General features: G+C 46.3%; 1 protein-coding gene across 2 annotated transcripts in view; it reads right to left on the bottom strand.

The window, feature by feature from the left end:
• The window catches only part of LOC144763332 (uncharacterized), a 331587-nt gene that overhangs the window by 215255 nt on the left and 94319 nt on the right, over positions 1-22013 (bottom strand). The window lies entirely within an intron of this gene.

Genomic DNA, 22013 nt, shown 5'->3' with positions numbered 1-22013 from the left:
GCCGGCTGCTGTCAGCACCAGGATGGGTTTGACAGAGGGGTGGGTGGGATCAACAAGTTAAAAATATATATATTTGATGGGGAACAGGGGCAGAGACTGCCAGGATACTTGTGAAGTATTTAAAAGAGTTTGCTTTGTGCATGGGCTGCCTGTAAAAGAGGGTGTGAGGGGGTTCGTGCAGTGAACTGCAGCGTTAGACTGCCGGGGCTTCTCTGGACGGAGGAGGGGTGCAAGTGTGCCAGAGGCTGCACCAGGGAGCGATGGTGGCAGTCTGACAGGAGATGCTTTTCCTGGGAGGAGGGTGTGGGGGCTGTCAGTGGCTGCTTCCAGGAGAGTTGGAGAAAGTCAGCCTGGCAATTTTAGGGAGGTTTCCGCCAGAACTTTGAAAATGAAGTTTATTTTTCTTGGGGCTGACCTGGGGACAGAGGGGCAAGTCTGCTGTGGAATACTGGAGAGGAAGGAGGGGAAGTCGGTCCTGGAATTCCTTCGGGTGAGGGGAGGAAATGGGGCAGGAGATGCCTTATTAAGTGTGTGGCGCGGGGGGAGGGGGTGTGTGGTCTGCGGTGGGCTGCCTAGGGTTGAGTATGGTAGCAGTCTTCCAGTTGCTGCTTTAGGCTGAAAAAGAGGGCAAATTATTTTGTTTTCGTTTTGTAACGCGTCTGGCAAGCGAGGGAACAGCATTGTCTACTCAGTAATATTTTGTATTCCCTCCGGGGATGGTAACGGGTGGATCTGCAGCCCCGAGTCACGCAGATGCGGCGCACCAAAGGAAACCCTGAGGATAATGCATCTCAAAGGCTCATATGTACATCGGAGCATCAATCATACGTAAAGTATAAGCAATAGCACATCAGGCAGACAACAAGTCTACCCTTTACAAAACAAAGGGGGCCAAAGCACAAGGCACATTCCTGAAGGATAATACATGGCAGCATCCCTTGCCGCCCGTTCTCCCGAGCATGAATCATACCCGGACTCGAATAGAGCGGGTATTAATGGATCCAGAGCGGGCAAGATCATGCAGCCCATATAAAGGGGCTGTCCCCCCCCAGATCGGATGCATCAAAGCACTGCATGCTGCCGCTGCACCCCGCCCCCAGCGTTCCTCGCCTCACCCAGAATGGACCACTGCCTGTGCATTTTTCTTCTTTGTGTAGGTATGTATAACCCCTCCTCCTCATTGCATTCCGATGTGACTCTGGCCCCAACCGCTGCTAGGCTTTGCAGTGCCCATCCAGTCAGACTGCACCACTGCTATGCACCAGTATGCACGCTCACCTCAGACTGGCCTGCACGGAACACGGCACTGCCCATCCTCTCCTTCCAGGCTCCCACAGACAGCAGACTGGCGTGCTCGATGGCCGCGGCCGACCCCCCCCCCCCCCCCCCCCTGCGGGCAACCCGCGAAAAGAACGGCCATCTTGAACTAGTCTTTGTCATATACAGCAGTCGGGCACACTATTAATCACGTTTTCAACTACACATGGAATTTCATACACATTGAGAGTTTACTCCAAGACTACCTTTATACGTTTTAGCTATGTCGTTCTTTTATTTGTCCTCTTTGCTTATAATATTAAGGGCCGGGCCACAGAGTTAAATATTGCATAGGAATTCTCAAATGTTGCTGTCAGGAGATGTTAATACTTATGGGTTGTCATGGTATATTCCATTTTCCAAATAGGCTATGCACAACCCACCAATGCTTTAAGATAGTCACCTCACTGTCGTGCCTCTGTGTTCTGTGTACAGTACCAAGGTTAACAAAGGGTGCGCGTGAGACAGATGAGGCAGGAGGAATGCTGGCTGCTGATTGTGGGCAGCGGGTGCTGCCGACGACATCTCACTCAACATAGGAGGCTCACGCGTTGCAGAAGAGATCACGCAAAGCTGCGCAGGACCTGCACACATGACAAGGGCGAACTTGGTACAAATAAAAGTTAACGTTTTAACAGAAGTGAAACAAGGAAAGGCACGGACAGCGGGAGTGGGGGCGGGAAAGGAACGGACAGCGGGAGGGGGGGCGGGAAAGGAACGGACAGCGGGAGGGGGGGCGGGAAAGGAACAGACAGCGGGAGGGGGGCGGGAAAGGAACGGACAGCGGGAGGGGGGAGGGAACAGCAAGAAAGGCACTCACCTGGACTTCCTCCGGCAGCGGTCGGCCGCGGAATGACCAAATGAAACCTCGACGAGCAAAAAAAATAAACCCCGCCCATCGCCGCACTGACGTGACAAAAGGGGCCGGATGAGAAAAACATCCCAGGAACGCCCACGAATCGCCTCGGTGAATGACGGACGCCTCTGTCTTCCAATGGCTAGCCTCCATTTATGGAGCTAGCCAATGGAAGAAGGGGCGGATTCAAGTCCACCATACTCTAAACAAATGTTTTCGCCTGGGCGGAGCACTGCTTCGCAGTGCTCTCGCCAGGTCGAAAGCTAAAAAGGGTCATCTGCGAACCGAACTCTACCTTTTTGCCAAATTTGGTGTAATTCCGTTCAGCCGTTCGGGCTGTAGCCCTGGCTAAAGGTCCTATGGAAAATTGCATGGGGAAAACACGTTTTGGGATCCCCTTTTATCTCGGCCCCCGCTTCACGAATCACCTCCAGCGGAGCAGGCCATTTTCTTGAGAAATTCGCGAAGATTCGTCCACCGGCGCCAAAGTTATTCCAAATAGAATGTTACGGTTTCCTATGGAAACTAGGTCCTAACTATAACTACCTACTGGCGACCGCCAGTAGGTAGTTATATACTATAAGGACCTAGTTAGGACCTTATAGTTATTTATATTTATATATTCTTTGTCAAATTCTGGTGACAATTTTGAAAGAAAAATACCCTCATAACATGAATACGAAGTCCATTAATGGACCTAATAGGTTCTTTCGTATGTGGATCAATGTTTGATACAGACATTCCAATATGGCGCTCGTGTTATTACTTGAGGGGCTAGTCCTATGTTGATGTCATTGATTGTAGAAAAAATGTATCAACATGGTGATTTTGAGTCATAATTGACACACTGACGAAGGCAGCACGCCGAAACGCGTCCGTGCAGTTTCCCCTAAATAAATTATACCGCAATTTCATAACCCCTCCTTGAGTGCTGCCTCTTCATTTCCCCTAAATAAATTATACCGCGATTTCATAACCCCTCCTTGAGTGCTGCATCTTTTCTTTGGGAATATGGAAAGTCCGAGCGCAATGTGACGCGGAGTCCCACGAGCCGCTTGCAGCACCCGTTCGAGAGTGAGCAGTTCCACGTGGGAGACAAGCGTTTTCCGTAAGGAGTTATGCTGCGCACCGCCGCAACCGCCGGGGCAAAGATCTAACGAATCCGGAGAAGACGACGCTGAAGGGAGAGCGCTGGAGCCTTCTAGAGCCCCCAACGGAAGACGCCTTTCCCGGTGAGCCCTCTTACTTACATATCCATGTAAACCAGAGCGGGTTTAAGCGGCAGATCGACAAAGGAGGGGAGTGATTACACGGAAGAGGGGAACACGCACTGCTAAACTGTGAAAATAAAAGCAGAGTAACACTTTCCAAGACATCATGTTTTCAGACATGGAACGTAACACTGCGGCAAAGGACATGTTCAAACGGCGAGATACGCCTTTAGAGACAGTAACCACGTTAACGCCAGCACCGCAAAGTAACAAGCTCAAAGAGACGTTCACAAAAGCTGCAAAGGCTTCATGAACGTGAAGTGCGTAAATGGTGGGAAGCCACAAGCCTGACCAATTATGTGGAAGAACAGAGGGTTCTATGGGGCTTAAGGGTCCATACAGTGCCCTCTTACGAAAATCCGGATCCTCAACTACTAACGGACTGGTTCGAGCTCACAGCGTCTTATTGTGAAGGAACCCTTAAGATCTTGGTCAAATACGCCTGGAGCGACAGAGAGAGGGCGTTGGCTGAGATTAGATCAATTGATGAAGAGCTGGAGAAGGACACAGACCCGGCTCAAAGAGCGCAGATATCCCAAATGAGGGATCTAATGAAAGCCAGGCTCACTAAATATGAGCAGAAAATACGACTGCGCAAACAAGAGAAATATGAGCGTGATGCCAACGATTACCTCACGGGCCGCGTACTAACGTACGCTAAGAAATACGATGCTCCACGTAAGGCTCTTCAGAAGGGAACCGGGACTGTCCCTGGTGCCAATATAACACCGGAAACAGAGGCTGTCACCTCGGAGTCTGATGTCACCGAAAACGAATCCGGTGATGAACAACAAGGACCCGGTGGCTCAGGAAAACAATACAATGCTCAAACAATACAGGGTGCTCGACCCAAAAGAACCCCTTTTCAGGAGGAATTCGAATTCATCAAAAAGTTCTGGCTGCGCGACGGGAAGAACAAACCGCCGGATGCAGATGTAACATCATCAGGGGGATCAGGAGGACAAGGAGGACACGGAGGGCAGGCGGCGGGAAGAGGAGGCAGAGGAAGTGCAAGAACCTCCCGCTGGAGCAATCGCAACACAAACAAGAGACAATAAAAAGTGGGTGCGATGGCCCTGGTAATTCGGTCAATCTGAAGGTTGTTAATTTGACAGAGAAGAAACTGACCGATGTAGAAACCGAAGTATTGAGTCTGGGCTTGACATTTTGCCCCACCAACGACTTGGAATATACGCGAACACGGATAGATCTTTTCCACTTTACCAGAAAGCTCAAACTCCACAAGCATTTTAAACTACGCCCTCACCTGAAAGACCGTAATAGGAAGGGTGCAAGGATGACGGCGACAGATGCCCTCAGCAGCAGAGACTTGTCAACAATTGAGGTCCTTGAGGATTTGCGATCAGAACAGGACTCTGACACCAGTCGATTAAACATCGTTCAACGAGCCATCCTACAAGGAGTAGAGCAGGAAAGGGACGAAAGTACATTTAAACCAATCTCAGTATTTGTACCACAATCGCCATGGGATGCTGTGGATGTATTTACGGAGGCCATGAAGAATGACCTAATGCAATATAGGAAAGCGGAACATCGAGCTGTAAGGAATAACATCACTGACGGACAACGAATGGCTTTGAAAAACCTGATGAGTGATAAAACCCTCATGATCAAGCCCTCTGATAAAGGGGGGAATGTGGTTGTAATGGGTAGAGACCAATACATAAGAGAAGCACTGAGGCAACTTGCAGATGATAAATTCTATATGAAGTGCACTACTGCAATATACCAACAAAGTATCACACAATACGAGATACTAATTCAGAAGTGGTACAGTCTTCAGATGCTGGGTAAAGACGAACATCTCTTCCTTAGGAATAACAACCCGATGACACCCACCTTTTACCATCTCCCAAGTTACATAAGAACATGGACTGCCCTCCAGGCCGTCCTATTATTTCATCCATCGGCAGTCTGACGGAGAACATGTCCCATTTTGTGGACAACATCTTGTTTCCCTTGGTGGTAAAACTAGACTCCTATATACAAGACACCAAGGACTTTCTAACTAAGATCCAGGATCTAGTATGGAGTCCAGAATACCTGCTGATGGTGCTGGATATTACCAGCTTATACACCTGTATAGAACATAGACATGGCCTGGAGGCAGTCAGACATTTCTTGGATCAGCGCCAGATGAGATTTGCTAAACATAATGAAATGATTCTCGAATTCACAGAATTTTGCCTAACTCACAATATCTTTTTATTTGAAGACCAAATGTACATTCAAAGGGCTGGCACGGCGATGGGCACCTGCTTCGCTCCCAGCTATGCGAACTTGTTCGTGGGCTGGTGGGAGGAGCAGGTGCCCAGGAGTTGTGAGGTTGGGCAAGATAGAGGGGAGGTAGTATGCTGGCATCGTTACATTGACGATTTATTTATCGTCTGGAACGGTGGGACAAACACAGCAGAGGAATTCATCAGGGTACTTAACAACAATGACCTAAACTTGCATTTCTCATGTTCAGTCAGTCCGGTGGCAGCGGAGTACCTGGACCTGAGGGTGTTTGTCGAGGGGGGACCATCTGCATACCGCCCTCTATAGGAAAGAAACTGCTGGTAATTCAACACTCTTTGCCAGCAGTAGTCACCCTCGCCAACTCATACGGAGCATTCCTTACGGAGAACTTCTCAGGCTCCGAAGGAACTGCTCAAGGGATTCAGATTTCAAGGCGGCTGCCTCGGAATGTTTAGCGCGCTTTTCCATTAGGGGCTATGGTGAGGAACTTCTGAATAAAAAACTTAAGAAAGTAAGAAAGATCCAGAGGGCAACATTATTGACTAACAATAACCCAGGAGGTGGCCGCGAGAAGAAAGCAGTCGCCAACAAAGGGAAGTTTAGACTAATCACTCCCTACTCATCAGGTGCCGATGACCTCAGAGCAATGCTACATAAGAACTGGCATATATTACAAACGGACAACACATTGAAGAAAGATCTACCTGCATATCCTTTATTAACATTCAGCAGAGCAAGATCATTGGGAGACGTGTTGGTCTCCAGCCACTTAGAGAAACCCGCACCCAAAACTAATACTTTAAAAGAGATGAGGGGATTCTTTCCCTGCGGGCGCTGCAAGGCCTGTGCCGGCAGCAGAAGAGTCCTGGCATACACTATACCCGACACAGGGAGATCAATGCCTATTAAGAAATTCATAACCTGCAGCTCCCAGTTTGTTGTATACTGTTTGCTCTGCCCCTGTGGCCTTCGCTACAGCGGCAGTACAATTAAGGAACTCAAACTGAGGATATTGGAGCACTTGCGGGCGATCGAAAAGGCGGATCCCGCCCCTCCGGTCGCCCGGCATTTTGCTGAAGAGCACGGCATGGATCGTGAGAAACTCCAATTCTTTGGGTTAGACACTGTCCCTCCCAATGTGAGAGGAGGAGATCGCCTGAGAAGACTACGCAGGTTAGAATCGAGGTACATCATAGACCTCTCCACTAAACATCCTAAAGGAGTTAACAGTGGAGAAGAAATGGCATTTCATCTAGGAAAGTGACACAGTAACAACTGGGTTGTCATCTAAGTAGGGACCCTTAAGAGGATACAATAGGAATTCCCTACTTCCATGTCACTACTGGATTTACTGTATTTGCAAACTCTTATCTCTGATTAGGTGAGGGATATGACATAAGGTATAACACACACATGCGGATAGAGAAGGGACATTGATTATCAATTCCGAATTTTTGTTTTAATCAGTAAGGTCTTCCTTTGCTTGTTTTGTCCTCTACATTTTCTGAGGGACGCTCTGCACCTAATTACCATCTAAGATGTTATTGCAGGGCACATAGACTGCTATTTCATAACCTATGTTACTGTGATTTGAACTGAGTCTCATGAAAGAGAACTTTTTAGTCGAGCAGAATACATTTATTAATTTAATTAGATTAAGAAATATATTGATAATTTATTGTATATATGCTCGAATTCTTTGATCCGATCATTGATGAACTGTGGTATTATTTCCAGTATGTTGTGAATGCTACATAATCATGATGGGACATCCTGTACATAGGACAATAGCCGATCCACGGCTCTATTCTTTGTCAAAATCTGGTGACAATTTTGAAAGAAAAATACCCTCATAACATGAATACGAAGTCCATTAATGGACCTAATAGGTTCTTTCGTATGTGGAACAATGTTTGATACAGACATTCCAATATGGCGCTCGTGTTATTACTTGAGGGGCTAGTCCTATGTTGATGTCATTGATTGTAGAAAAACTTTATCAACATGGTGATTTTGAGTCATAATTGACACACTGACGAAGGCAGCACGCCGAAACGCGTCTGTGCAGTTTCCCCTAAATAAATTATACCGTGATTTCATAACCCCTCCTTGAGTGCTGCATCTTTTCTTTGAGAATATGGAAAGTCCGAGCGCAATATATATATATATATATATATATATATATATATATATATATATATATATACACACATATATATTTATATATCTCTCTCGCTCTCCATGGGAGGTGTTAGAACAGAATTCCTCACCCCTAGTTTTGAACCACATGCTATGGTTACAGCTAAAAGATTGCTCTCCACAAACTACACCCTGCATCAACCCTGTTGTGATGTTTGTGATCAACTTACAAAGTGACACAATGTAACCTAATTTTCACCGTTCCTAATACCAATTACCATTAATTCATAAACTAAGCCTCCTGCGGAGAACTGCACTTCGAGGACTGGAAGTCAGAGAACCCATCCGTTTTGGGCAAATCATATGAGATTGGCGAGACTCTCAAAGGGGTAACATGTAATCAACTTTTTCAATAACAAGGACAGAAAAAATTAGATCAAATCATCATCTTTATTGGGCAAATTACCTATTAACTAAAACTGGGGGTAGCCGTGACAATACATCCATTGAACAATTATTCGGCTAAGGTTCTCCTAGGTGAGGTATATCCCGCCTTTACACTACAATAAGTAACCTGGCACAAATAAACATAACTATGAGCTAAAATGGGAGCAAGATCTGGTGTGGGAAATACTAATGATACCTGTTTACAGATATGGTTAAGAGAAGCTAAAGCATTAACTTCTTTGCAATACAAAGCACTCCGTACAACATACTTACAAGGTGGTATATCACACCAGTTAGACTAAAGGTCATATTTGGCGGCTCTGGCAAATGTTGGAAGGGATGTGGAGAGAGGGGTACATAACACCACATGTGGTGGCCCTGCGCGCATATAGAATTCTTTAGAAAAGTGCAAATATTACAGATTAGAAAGAAATGCAGGGTCAAATTCCTACTTAATTCATTGGTAGTACTATTGGAGGATTCTGGGAAAGATAATGACTACTTGTGTACAATCTCAAGAAGCAGGCTATTGATCTATTAGCTGCAATAATAACTATAGCACAAGCCTGGAAGAACCCTGCTACCATTCAATTATCAATTTGGTAGGTGAAAGTCTGGCACTTCCATTTCCCCTCACTTTTTATGTTTAACTGTTACCATAGCCTGCTGGAGAAGATGTAGCTATTACTTCTTAATATCTTGTTTGCTTGTCCACAACTAACTATAACAGTTGCTAGTGATACCTTTATTTACTGAATACATAAAAAGATAGAAAACATTAGCTGATGTATGGGGACTTTTGGAACAAAACACACACAGTTGAGAAAAGGAATTATTTATCAAGCCAAGTTTTTTGCAAAATGTCTGCATGTAATGTGTTTGAAAAAAGTACATGATAAATAGCCTCATGACATAATACTAAGGCTATGAAAAGACATATTTTCCTAATTGGTACTCTAAGCAGTGAGATACCATGGGCTTATGTGATTTTTTAGCTTAGTCATAGAAGTCGGCATGCAGCAGCGTTTTGGATGTGTTGCAATTTGGACACTACATGCTAGGGAAGTACTAGATAGAGGGAGTTCCAGCAGTGAATCTGAGAGAGTATAAGAGCTGTAATTATTATTTTCATATGACTCTGTGGTAGTAACTAAGTTGTTTCTATGGGTGCAAGCCAATGAAACAGCTAACTAAACATTTCATAATATGAGGCTTAAACAAGAGCTTGGAAACAAAAAATATCCACAAATTTTAACAGAATAAGAGGGTGGGGTGGGGGGTTCATTATTTCAGCCAACAGTTCTTTGACCAAAATCAAAAGTCTCCAAACAGTAAAACCTCTGTTTTTGTGTAAGTTAAGACAAAGAAAGTTAGTAATCATCTAAATCATAACTGCACATAAGCAGCCTTTCAGATAGTCACATTAGTGGGAAACAGAGCAGTTTAGATCCACTCTCAGAAGAGTATCAACATAAGAATCGAAATAAATTCCAAAACAGCAAACTAGCAGATCCGATGGGGCTACATAATTGTTAAATAAGGTAAGACTCAAAGCTAATGCCTGTGGTATGACTCAAAATACTTTTCTGAAGTCTGAGCAAATGGCTTTATGTACACTGATTGAGAATAGTCTGGTAACAATGAGTAAAGCTAGGTAAGAGGCATGCCTTCGACACCAGTCTCTTTAAGTTGATGAAATTCTATTTAATAGGACACAGTGTTGAAGGCAGGGGAAAAGTCAAATAAGATCAGAGCTACTGGTATCCGAATTGTTTTGGATATGATCTGTTATAGAAACCAATTTGATTTCAGTATTGTAACATACACTAAAGCCAGGTTGATTACCGTCAAGAATGTTATCTTCAATAAAATGTGAAAGTTGGCTACTGTCGAAGCTTTCAGCATTTTTAACTTAAAGAGGCAGTAAAGTAACTGGACAGCATTTGGCAGGGAAATTAGGCTCAAGTTAAGCTTTTTCAGTAGCGAAGTAACAACTGAAAGCTTGTAAGTAGGAAGAACTAATCCAGACTCAAAAGATAAATTGAAGAGAGCAGTCAACTCAGGTACTAGACAGTTAGAGAGCAGTTTCATATACTCAACAGGACATGAATGAATGAATGAATGAATTGTGTCTTATATCGTGCTAACTTAGCCCAATGGGCGTCAAGGCGCCTAAAATAAAGGAACAAGCCAGGTCAGACAGCAATATCTCATTGGTAGGCTCTGATGAAGTACCAAGTTTTAAGGGCCTTTTTAAACAGGTCAATGGAGGGAAGGGTTTTGATCTCCACCGGAAGGGAGTTCCAAAGCTGAGGAGCAGCAACAGAAAAAGCTCTCGCTCCCCATCTGGTCAGCCTAGCGCGGGGCACTACCAATTGGTGTAGCCCGGCCGATCGTAGGCATCTCGTGGGTACATAGCGGGTAAGCAGGGTACCAAGTGCGTCTGCAGGACCAGCCGCAAGTGCTCTATATGTGAGACAAAGGAGCTTAAAGGAGATTCTAAACTGGACGGGGAGCCAGTGAAGATCTCTCCTAGCAGTGGTGGCAGATGATGCTATGGGAAGGGCCAGGACGAAGCGTGCTGCGGCGTTCTGTACAGTTTGCAGTCGATGGATAAGGCCCTTGTTGGACTCCACATAGAGAGAGTTACAATAATCAAGCCTGGAGCCAAGAAGAGCAATCGCAATCTGTTTACGCGCCTGGAAGGAGAGATAGTGGAGAATTCTTTTTAAGATCTTGATGACACCCCAGCAAGTGGCCACTGTCCTATTCACTTAGAGCGTCATGGAGAGTGAAGTGTCAAAGATGACGCCGAGATTTCTGGCCGATTGGGAGGGAGTGGGGCAGGTGCCAAGGGATGAAGGCCACCACTCGCTCGACCACACGTGTTGGTCTTTACCGAAGACCAAGACCTCTGTCTTGTCGCCATTCAGCTTTAGGGAGTTAAGGATCATCCACTCCGCCACACGCTGCATGCATGACCTAAAGCTGAATGCGGATGTACTGACAGAGTGGGCCAGCGACACCATGATCTGGGTGTCGTCGGCGTAAGACACCACCTCCATCCCCTGCGATCTTACTAGTCTAGCAAGGGGGGCCACGTAGATGTTAAATAGGGTCGGGCTCAGGGCCGACCCCTGTGGCACCCCACATTGCAATGACTTGGCAGGGGAGAGGAAATCTCCAAGCATGACTCTCTGTTCTCTGTCATGGAGAAAGGAGTTAAGAAGACTCAGGGCCGGTCCAGTGACCCCTGCCTCCCTAAGCCGAGATGTTAAAATGGCGGGAGACAGGGTATCGAACGCAGCCGTGAGGTCTAATAGGACCAGCACTGTGGTTTGGCCAAGGTCAACTTTGCGGCGAATATTATCCACCACAACAGTGAGAGCAGATTCGGTGCTGTGATGTTTTCTGAATCCGTGCTGAGAGCTATCAAGATACACACTAGGCTCAAGGAAGGTGGAAAGATGTGTATTAAGGTGCGCTTCTAACATCTTTGCCGGGGCTGGGAGTAAGGAGATCGGCCTAAAATTTTTAAGGAGGCCCGGGTCCAGGGACGTTTTTTTAAGGAGAGGCTTCACTATAGCCTTCTTCCACACCGGCGGAAATACACCCTGAACAATAGCCCCGTTCATGATTTCCAGCAGAGGCGGAAGGATGCTGTTTCTGCACTCCTTTAACTTGTTTAGCGGTACAGGATCCATTGGGGAAGAGGATTTGGTCCTGTCTAGCAGGAGATTAAGTCCTTCCAGTGAGAGTGCTGGAAATTGGGTGAAGGATTCGGAGGGGCCTTCAACCAAAGTATCAAGGTTGGCTATAGTGAGAGGAACATCATCGTCCAGGGAGTGGCGTTGAGCTTCTAAAGAAGTATGGATATCTGCGATTTTACTATAAAAGAAATCCGAGATGTTATTACAAAGATCTTGTGAGCTCACCACTGGATCTGGAAGTTGGAGACAGCACAGCGAATCAGCAATTTTGAAGAGTTCTCTAGATGAGGTTAGAGAACTTGTAAGATTGGAGAAATACTCCTGCTTTTCCATGATCACTCTCTGTTTGTATTCCCGCAAAGCGGACTTGTGTTCCTCCCGATCCTTCATATTCCAAGATTTCCTCCAGCTTCTCTCCTTACTCCTACAGCTCTGCCTCAGAAGTCTCAGATGTTCAAAGAACCAGGGAGCAGTGGGCTTCTGTCTCGCCACATAGCGGAGAGAGGCGGGGGCAAGTTTCTCAACTGCAGTAATGATGGAGTCCGCGAGTTCTTGAGCTGCCTCACCAGCCTCTCTTGAGGTGGAGGGCTCTAGGGCCCGAACGTAAGGGGCAAGAGCTTCGTCTGTGATGTTTCTATAATTTCTCCTGAGAGCATATGTGGTGGCGACCTGGTTAGCCGTGGCCGAGGCAGGGAGAGCAAGTTCTAGCTGCACTGCAAGATGGTCTGACCAGACCAGCGGCAGAGGGTGGCCAGTAGATAATCTTGAGTCACTGGAAAATACCCCGTCCAGAATATGGCCAACCTTGTGTGTTGGGCTGTTCACCATCTGAACGAGGTCACAAGCTTCAAGTGACTCAGTTAGTGTAGAGGTGTCCTTTGAACCAACTTCATCAAGGTGGAAATTGAAATCGCCCAAAATAGAGAGACGAGATTTTCCAAAATAGGGTTCAAGGATTCTAAGTAGATCTACACAGAAACTAGCTCTAGGACCAGGCGGTCTGTATATAAGTATCCCGGTGAATGAGACAGATGGGGCACATAAAATGCAGAAGTATAATGCTTCAAAACGGTCTTGGGGCATCGATAGGGGTTTGATGGTGCAAGAAAGGGAGGATTTATAGAGGATGGCAAGTCCTCCACCTCTCCGGCGCAATCTGTCCTGCCTGTGGAGAGAATAGCCATCAGGAATGGCCAGAAGTAAGTCATGACCGGAGGAGTCCGAGGCCCAGGTTTGGAGCATGGAGCAAGTAGAAAGCCAGAAAAGATTTTGGGCCTTATGACGACTTTGGCGGTCCTACATTGGTGCCACCAACGCATCGTCCATTGTGAGGCTGCCAAAATCATTGTGCACCCGCCAGATTAAGAGTTCAATCCTGGTCTGGCGGGCAGTGCTGTGGCGGTGTGACAGCAGCTGCGGTTAGGCTCATAGAAGAGCCTAACATGTAGACCGCTGTCTTCAGAGCGCCAACTCCACCTTCCTGCATGGTCTGGCATAAATGCCACACTGTGCACAAACTGGGGGTGCAAATCCAGAGGGGCACTACATGTTATGTTATGTTATGTTATTAAAATATATGTTGAGCGCACCATCACCGATTGGTTTCTTGGCGCTAGAATCAACAGTGACGTAGAGATAGATGAGGAATAGAGGATTATTGCAGTGTTTGTCTGAAGAGCCAGGTCTTCAAGGCTTTCCGGAAAGAAAGAAGGTCTTGGCAGTTCCGAATCTCCAGAGGGAAGGTGTTCCATAAGCAAGGGGCGAGTGTTGCAAACCTGCGGCCTCCAGCGCGCTTAAGTTTAAAGGAAGGCGTCTGAAGGAGGCCCTGATGGAATGAACGTAGGTTGCGGGGTGGTATGTATCTGGTGAATAGTAGGTCGGTGAATTTGGGGCTTTTGCAGTGCAAAGACTTAAATATCATACATCCTGTTTTGAATGCACAGCGCTGGGTGACTGGAAGCCAATGCAATTTCCTGAGTAGGGGAGTAGCTGCCTGTCGCCTCGGGTGATTCAAGATTAGCCTCGCGGCATAGTTCTGTACCATCTGGAGGCGTTTGGATAGGTAGTTGGGAAGACCTAGATAGATGGCGTTCGCATAGTCCAGATGGGACAGAACAGTGGCAAGCACGACCTGGGTGATTGCCTCTGGCGTGAGTAGACGCCGAACCTTTCGGATTTTTTTTAACTGGAAAAAGCACTTGGAGACCACTTGGCCCACTTGTGCTTTTAATGAGAGGTCACAGTCCACGATGACTCCAAGTGTTTTAGCCGATGGGGAGGGTGTCGGGGCTTGACCTAAATCCGGAGGCCAGTAGTGAGGGCCCCAGTACTTGACGCTGTCCCCAGTAAGGACCAGCTCCGTTTTTCCTGGGTTCAACTTTAACTGGTTTTAGTCGATCCAAGATTTTATGAACCTCATGGTTGACTGGAAGTGCAGGATAGAGTTTTCGGTGTTGTCGCTAGTGAAAAGTAGCTGTAAGTCGTCGGCATAGTTGTAGACCCTTACCTGTTCGTCTCGAAGAGTCTGGATCAGAGGGAGTATATATAAATTGAACAGGTGGGGTGACAGGGAAGAGCCCTGTGGCACTCCGCATGTGATGGATTGCCTGGTGCTAGTAAAATCTCCTAGACGTACTGTCTGCGTGCGGTTCTCCAGAAAAGAACTCAGCCAGCCAGCCGCCATGCCCCGTATGCCTGCCTGTCCGACACGGTCGACAAAGATTTTGTGGTCGACCGTGTCAAACGCGGCCGACAAGTCCAGGAGCACCAAGGCCTGTGGGGAACGTTTGTCCGCACAGTCTCGCAGCGTATCCAGGACTGTGGTGACTACTGCCTCTGTGGAGTGTGCCGGTCGAAAACCAGCCTGGTGGGGATCGAAACAGGAGGAGTCCTCAAGGAAATTATAGAGGCATTTGGCCACATGGGCCTCCAGGACCTTAGCCAGATAGGGTAGTAAGGGAATGGGCCGGTAATTAGCCTTACAGGCTGGGTCAGCCCCGGGTTTCTTCAGAAGCGGTATGACCGTGGCCTCTTTAAACGATGCAGGAACTATACCGGAAATCAAAGAGTCATTCAGGAGTGTGAGGGCAGGGGCCGGATAGGTGGAAAAACACTCTTTCAGGATGTGGGGAGGGCAGCAGTCTGAGGGGGCGCCGGATGTACCCGGCAGCATGCACTCCCAGGCCCATGAGTGGCAGGAGGCCCTATTAAGGCTCCCTTTGTTACCTCTCCACCACCCTTTTTATGGCAGGCTCACCACCATGAACGGGGCAGTGGAAAGCGAACTTGTAATTTGCTCAGCTGTGCCGCAGCAGCACCGCCAGCATATTACAGCACCCTGACTGCTGCACGACCTCAGCGGGATCCTAGATGCCCGGCAGATGCAGCAGTCCTCTTGCGGTCCGACCGCCACACTTGTAATACTGCAGGTCGGCCAGCAGTGTGGCAGTGGTCAGACGGGCACGGCAAGTACGTACTCGTAATAAGGCCCTTTGTATGTTTTTTCATACTCCTCGTCCACTGTGATAGAATTAAGAGGCAAGAGCCTATTGTTAGGAACACTGCGAGAGGAAAGTGAACGTCAATTTATTTTCAACAGTGGATTACATTACATTTTTACTTTGAAGTGGACATAATTAATATTTTGCCACAGAATGACTCTGTAGGCAGATGTACAGTGGAAACGTACATACTGCACATAATACAGTATCATCCTTTTCAGATCAATTCAAGGAGAGGACATTATGTAGGAGACAAAACTTCAATGAGTAGATTAGCGAAACAGGAAGATATACTCTCAAAACAAGTAACAATTGGAAAGTTCCATGTGGACTAGTCATCAGTGCTATGTATCAGAGTCCGTATCTTCCGCACTTAGGTGTAACCGTTCAGTGGACATAAAACGTTCACACATCATCACCCATGCATCCAAGTCATCCTAGAGTTTTTCATATTTTCTACTATACTTCATCTGTAACTCCTCTGCCAGTGATCATTCTTTCACCTTCCTCTCCCAGTGCTCTAAAGATGGTGCCCCTTGTCTCACCCACAAGATAACAACTTGCCTCCTAGCCAAACCAGGGCCAGCTGCATGAACTTATAAGCCATTTTCTACCTTTTGGGCCTAACTAAATTCCCCAACAGACAAAACTGTGGCGTAAGTACACCCCACAGTGCTATGATGAGTACAAGTCTAGCAACCACAAGCATCCAATAAGCTTGCACCAGTAGGCATCTCTAAGCCAAATGCTTCAAATCAGCCCCCTCAAGGATACAGCGCAAATATACAGCTGCTCAATCCGGAAATATGTGGCTCAGCGCCAAAGATGCTGCATATGTACAGTAAAGAAAGTTAAAATGAATCAGCTTGAAACGCAGACTGTCCTCATCAGGGTGCACACTCCTGCTCAGTCCTCATTTAGCAGTGGCTCCAATTCACACGCTTGCAGAGCCCACAAGAGTCAGTGGGCAACATCCACTACTATGGCTTTATATAGCAGTGACACCAAGTGCCTCCCTGTCCCACTGGACAACATGACCCCCAGGGAGCCGGGCACAGGAGGTGCCGATTGATAGGTCCCCAAGGTCTGTCGTGAGAACTCAGCCATGCATGCATAATGTAGAAAATGCCCAGGCCCCACCTCAAACTCAAACTGTGCCTCCTCGAAGGAGGTGAAGCTCTCATTCAGGCATAGGTCGCACCACAAGGTTCCGCCTCACTCCTGCCACATTTGAAAGGACATATTGGCTTCCATATGCCGGGGTGGGGCAAGGATCCATATTAGCAACTCTCGATGAAATGACGCCCTCCGATGCACCAACGTTAGATCATGCATAGCTTAAACTGGGATCTGGAAATCTAATGCAGAGGTGATCAAACCCTTGAAGCATAAGCATGTTATATTCAGTAGAGTTAAGGAGAACCTGAGCAGAGTTGTCCAAGGATAACTGTATTTGATCTAGTTTGAACCAAGGCCAAGGTGCATCCAAGAACGTAGCTTAGCGGCTGTCACCTATAGTATTGGGAGAGTGATAATTGTGGAGAATACAGCCTTGTGGTCAGACTAGCCAATGTCAAGAGTCTATAAGAAACTACAGCATTCAGAATTAGTCAAAATAAAGCCTAATGTATGATTGCCTATGTGTGTTAGACATGAAGCTAATTCCTGGGATCCTATGTTTTACAAGAATTAAGTTTAGAGCAGCGTTCTAGTAATGTCAATCCACCCATACATTAAAATCTCTGACCGTAAAAACCTCTTTGGAAAGGAGTGAGATCTTGGTTATATTGTCAGTCACATGGTCAATAAAAAAGTTCAGTGTTCCAGAGATCTATAAATAAGTATTGGACTTAAAACTGAAGAGAGGGTTTAGTGAAATATTGAAATATTTAAAGCAAGTATTTCCGATGTAGATACTCCTTTGATGACATCTTTAAATGTGTTATAACAGTCATGATACTTAAGTGCAACCTCACCTTCCAGGCATTGAAAGCAGTCCATGTGAATGATTTTTGCAGTCTCTAGACGAACCGGCTTCAATAAAGCCAGGTTTCATCGATGACTAAGCAGTCTAATTTAGCATCAATAAAATTATGTATTTCTGCTGTGTGCCTACATAAGGATTAATTAGTATTAATCAGAGCAGGCATAATTGTAAGTGGCTGAATAGCAGGGTGATATGTATTTTAACAAGGCAGGAGCTTAATTACTATTGGAGAAGGACACAAATGCCTCTGACTCACGGAAGTCATTTGGAAGAAAACTGCGATGGACAGAGTTTCTCTGGGAAAAAACAAAGCACCTTCTGCCCTGCCAGGTGCTCGGCCGGTGCCCAGAAGGGAGCTGACTGGCTTGTCTTTGGCAACCACAGTGTGGGCAGAAGGTCACATAATGTAGTGTTCAGTGGAGTCTGCACATGACCTAGCCTGAGAAACTATAATAACGACCTGTTTTGTGTGCAGTACTTGCAAGATGACTCCCAAATTCTGCAGATTGAGCAGTAGGAAGAGGAAGGGATGCTGACAGACATCCAGGGCCTTCTTTTAAATCCGCGGAAGTCTCCGATAGTCGTACGGTAAAACTGCTCCAAAGTGTGCAGCCTGAAAGTTTTGACAAGTAGTAACTGGATTGAGACCCTCTATTAATATCCCAGATAGGTAACTTGTGTATAGCTTTACATTTTTAAGAGATACCTATCTGTTAAGAAGGAAGTCCGCCTTAGCCAGAAAAATAGTCCTAAAATAGCAAATGATCCCAGTAAATAAAAATATATAAAACTTCTTTAGCCCAACAGTAGTGGTCAATAAAAGTTGATGGCATTTTAAAAGAAAGGATAAAATACATAAATGACTACAATATGTTTGGCGTAGTCCCCTCTTCAGTGCCTCATTCAGATGCGCCCACTGGGATCATGCAGAAAGGGAGGGTGGCGTTTGACCCCCCCCTCCCCATCACACACCAAACCCCCTCCAGATCGGTGGTCATGCTGCACTTTGATATCTGTGGCAGCCTCTAACATCCGGACCCCACCCCCACAGCAACAGGGCCGAGTCCTCTGTGTAGCAGCAATAAGTGTACACTCTATAGAAGTCTCATGGGAGCATTGCATTGCCACTTGGTCCACAGAGAGATAGACTCATCTGTACTTCCACCCTTGGCACCGCTGCAGGCCTCAGCATTAGTCTTGTGTACATTTCCTACACACACCGAGGGGTGCTTAATTTAAGCCCTGTTTTTAGGTCTCGCACTTGCGCAGTCGAACTCGCAAGATTTAATGTCTCAGAGTGAACTTCACTAGCGAGGGTTAAGCCCCGCCCCTCTTCTCCATTGGCTGGCCTCCTAAACGGTGGCCAGCCATTGGATAAGAGGTTCTAGTGACGTTCTTCTTTCTCTTTAAGCCCCGTCCTTTTCAGATTGGGTTCCTTGACTTACTGCTGAAGTAAATGGTTTCTTATCTTCTTTATGGGTTCAGATGGCCCCATAAAGAAGATAAGGAACCTTTTACCCCAGCAGGAAGTCGGGGCACCCAGTCTGAAAAGGACGGGGCTTAGAGACAAATGGCGAGCGCTTGTTTAGACAATAACATCAACGCCTGCCTTTTAGTGTCCTTTGCTTGTGGTGTTTCAGTCGCTGCCTCGGAATGCAACATACCGTGGACTGAAAAAACAGTGTTTGTGCCACGGTGCTTTTTCACAGAGTCACAGACGCATCTACTGCCACCCTACTCCCCGAGCGAAAATATACTTCTTAACAACAACTTAGCACATACTCCAAACGGTCATGCGGTTTGAACTCACGGAGGCCGAGGGGCTTCAGGTCCCGGCTTCACCTTCAAAGGACGAGCTCCCGTCCATGCTCTTCAGTGCGGAGTGCGGTCCGCATGTGTACCGATCGCCTCACCCGGCTCTGTTTCTCTTTGGGGGTGGGGGGTCTCACGGTTTCCTTCCCGCGAGCTTTCCAGCTTGAATGAAAAAGGGGCGGGGACACTGAATGTGAATGGTTGTGTGGTCTACGATATGAAATCCCAAAACCCCATTGTTGGAGTGGGTGTGGCCAGATAACCGTGGGCGCAACCGAAGCAGGGAAGGAGGCTGTTTTCTGCCAAAGTAATAGTTAGTCGTGGAACTCAGGGCGCATATTTACATTTAGTGCATGTTTGCGGTGATGGCAACTTCAACATATGAACGCATCTGTTTTAACAGTGCAACTGCAGCTCATAACACTCATACCATCTGATCTCCACTGATACCGCAAGCTCCATTTGAAAATCCTAGATGTGGGTCGGCTCTTTTTTTTTTTTTTGCAGATTTATATAGCGCGAACTCGACCCAAAGGTATTGGAGCGCTTTACATGAGCACCAGTTAAGTTACACAAGGACACATTAAATTTTTTTGGATGGGCCTGGGGAGGTTAAGTGATTTGCACCAAAGTTTAAGTGATTTGCACCAAAGTCGGCAGCTCTAGCCGTCAGACCGCATCCTCTCCCCAGAATGAGGATGCTGTTGGTCAAAGAGAACTTTTTTTTTTAACTATTCCTAGTAACGTTTCTTTACTCTGGACGGCACGTGCTCACGAGGAGAGAAATAGTAACCTTTCAAAATGTTGATGGAGATAAAGGAAGGCCTGAGTGAGTGGAGAGAAATTACCTAAGGAGAACCACACTTGAACATCACTGAGGCTTCTAGGTCACCAATAGAACCGGTATACGAGAGCTCAGATATTGTGTAGCATCGCAGTGCTTCATTTTTGCAGGGGCCTGTGGGCGGTGGGAAACGGTATTAACTTTTGTGGCCGAGAACTTATTTTTTCTTGCTCAGTCTCTGACCAAGCTAATAATGCGAAACCACTAAGCTTGGGTTATTCGGTAGCGTTTTACTCGTTTTAAAGCTTTTTAACGTCTTAAGGGTAGTAAACGCAACACATCACTTCATGTCTCTGTGCCACACACCCCATTTCAGCATAAAAACAGGGAACACATAGAAACGTGCTAAACACCTACTGTAAATCGCTGTTAACGCGAACATCCAGATTGTGATGTAATTTAGATTGAAAGAAATGGCTGTATATTTCAAACATGTTTTTCGAATCAAAATGTCAATGTGTATTGAAGCCCTTCCATCTTCATTTCTATACCGTTACAACACTGACTGACTTTGTACTGGGATATCTTTTACTTTTCAGACAGACTGTGAAATGTCACGCCCTTGTGTCTGATGTTGCAAATAACAAAATGCCACCAAGCTTATGACTTCCACTACTCTAGTTCAAATCAGAACTATGAAGACCACTGTGTAACGAAATTCTATTTTCATTGGTGATATATTTTTGGGAAGCACACATTGCACATTGAATGCCTCTAAGCACTATGGTAAATTAGTAAACTTGCAAAGTTCTGGGTTGAAAGTTGACCCTCGTCCTCACAGTAGTGCAAGCTCCTCACTCCGCTCACATCTGTCAACCGTTGCCAACAAAACAATACTGTCCACCAGTGCCCTTTCCTCACACTACCGACCAGTGCCTGCTCTTAACATCGTCTGCTTGCCCTGGACTTTGGTTGTTCATCATTGCAAACGTCATCTTAAAGGACATGTTAAAATAGACAGTGCTGCTTTTTGGAAAATGTAAAACTAACCTGGCACTGTTTGAGATGACATGCAATAGTCCGATTCGAGTTAGGAATCTATAAATGGTTTCTCCTTTATCCAGTTGCTAGAATGTGGGGAATTGTCATCTAATGTAGCGCTACAGATAAAAGTGCTGTTTCCTCCAGTTGCTTCTTGGTTATTGGTGCCTAATAACCTATATTAAAGGTGGACAAGCCTGTCAACGAACAAGATTAATCACGCTGCCTGTTATCCTTTGCTCTTAGAAGCCAGCTGTTTTTATTGTCTGGCTTGACTGCGCAGCTGTTGCCAGACAATTATGTGAGAACCACCAGGAGAGGGGCTTTGACTCCATCCACCTGTTCGGTGTCAGTAGTACATCTTTTGATTGGGCTGAAGACTTGTGCTTCCACAAAAATATGCTTGCCCTCCACACGGCTGGGATTCTCTACTACTCTCTACTACTCACCCTCTACTACTCACCCTCTACTACTCACCCTCTACTACTCACTCTACTACACCCTACTACTCATTATCTACTACTCACTCTCTACTATCTACTACTCACTCTCTACTACTCACTCTCTACTACTCACTCTCTACTACTCACTCTCTACTACTCACTCTCTACTACTCACGCTCTACTACTCACGCTCTACTACTCACGCTCTACTACTCACGCTCTACTACTCACTCTCTACTACTCACTCTCTACTACTCTGTACTGCTCACTCTCTACTACCTACGCTCTACTACTCTCTACTACCTACGCTCTACTACTCACTCTCTACTACTCTCTACTACTCACTCTCTACTACTCTCTACTACTCACTCTCTACGCTCTACTACTCACTCTCTACTACTCACTCTACTCTGTGTGTGTCTCTATGTGTGTGTGTGGCTCTGT

Source organism: Lissotriton helveticus, chromosome 6 (assembly GCF_964261635.1).
Source record: "Lissotriton helveticus chromosome 6, aLisHel1.1, whole genome shotgun sequence".
Lineage (NCBI taxonomy): Eukaryota > Metazoa > Chordata > Amphibia > Caudata > Salamandridae > Lissotriton > Lissotriton helveticus.
The sequence above is the reverse complement of the archived record's forward strand: the minus strand, read 5'-3'. Positions and strand labels throughout refer to the sequence as shown.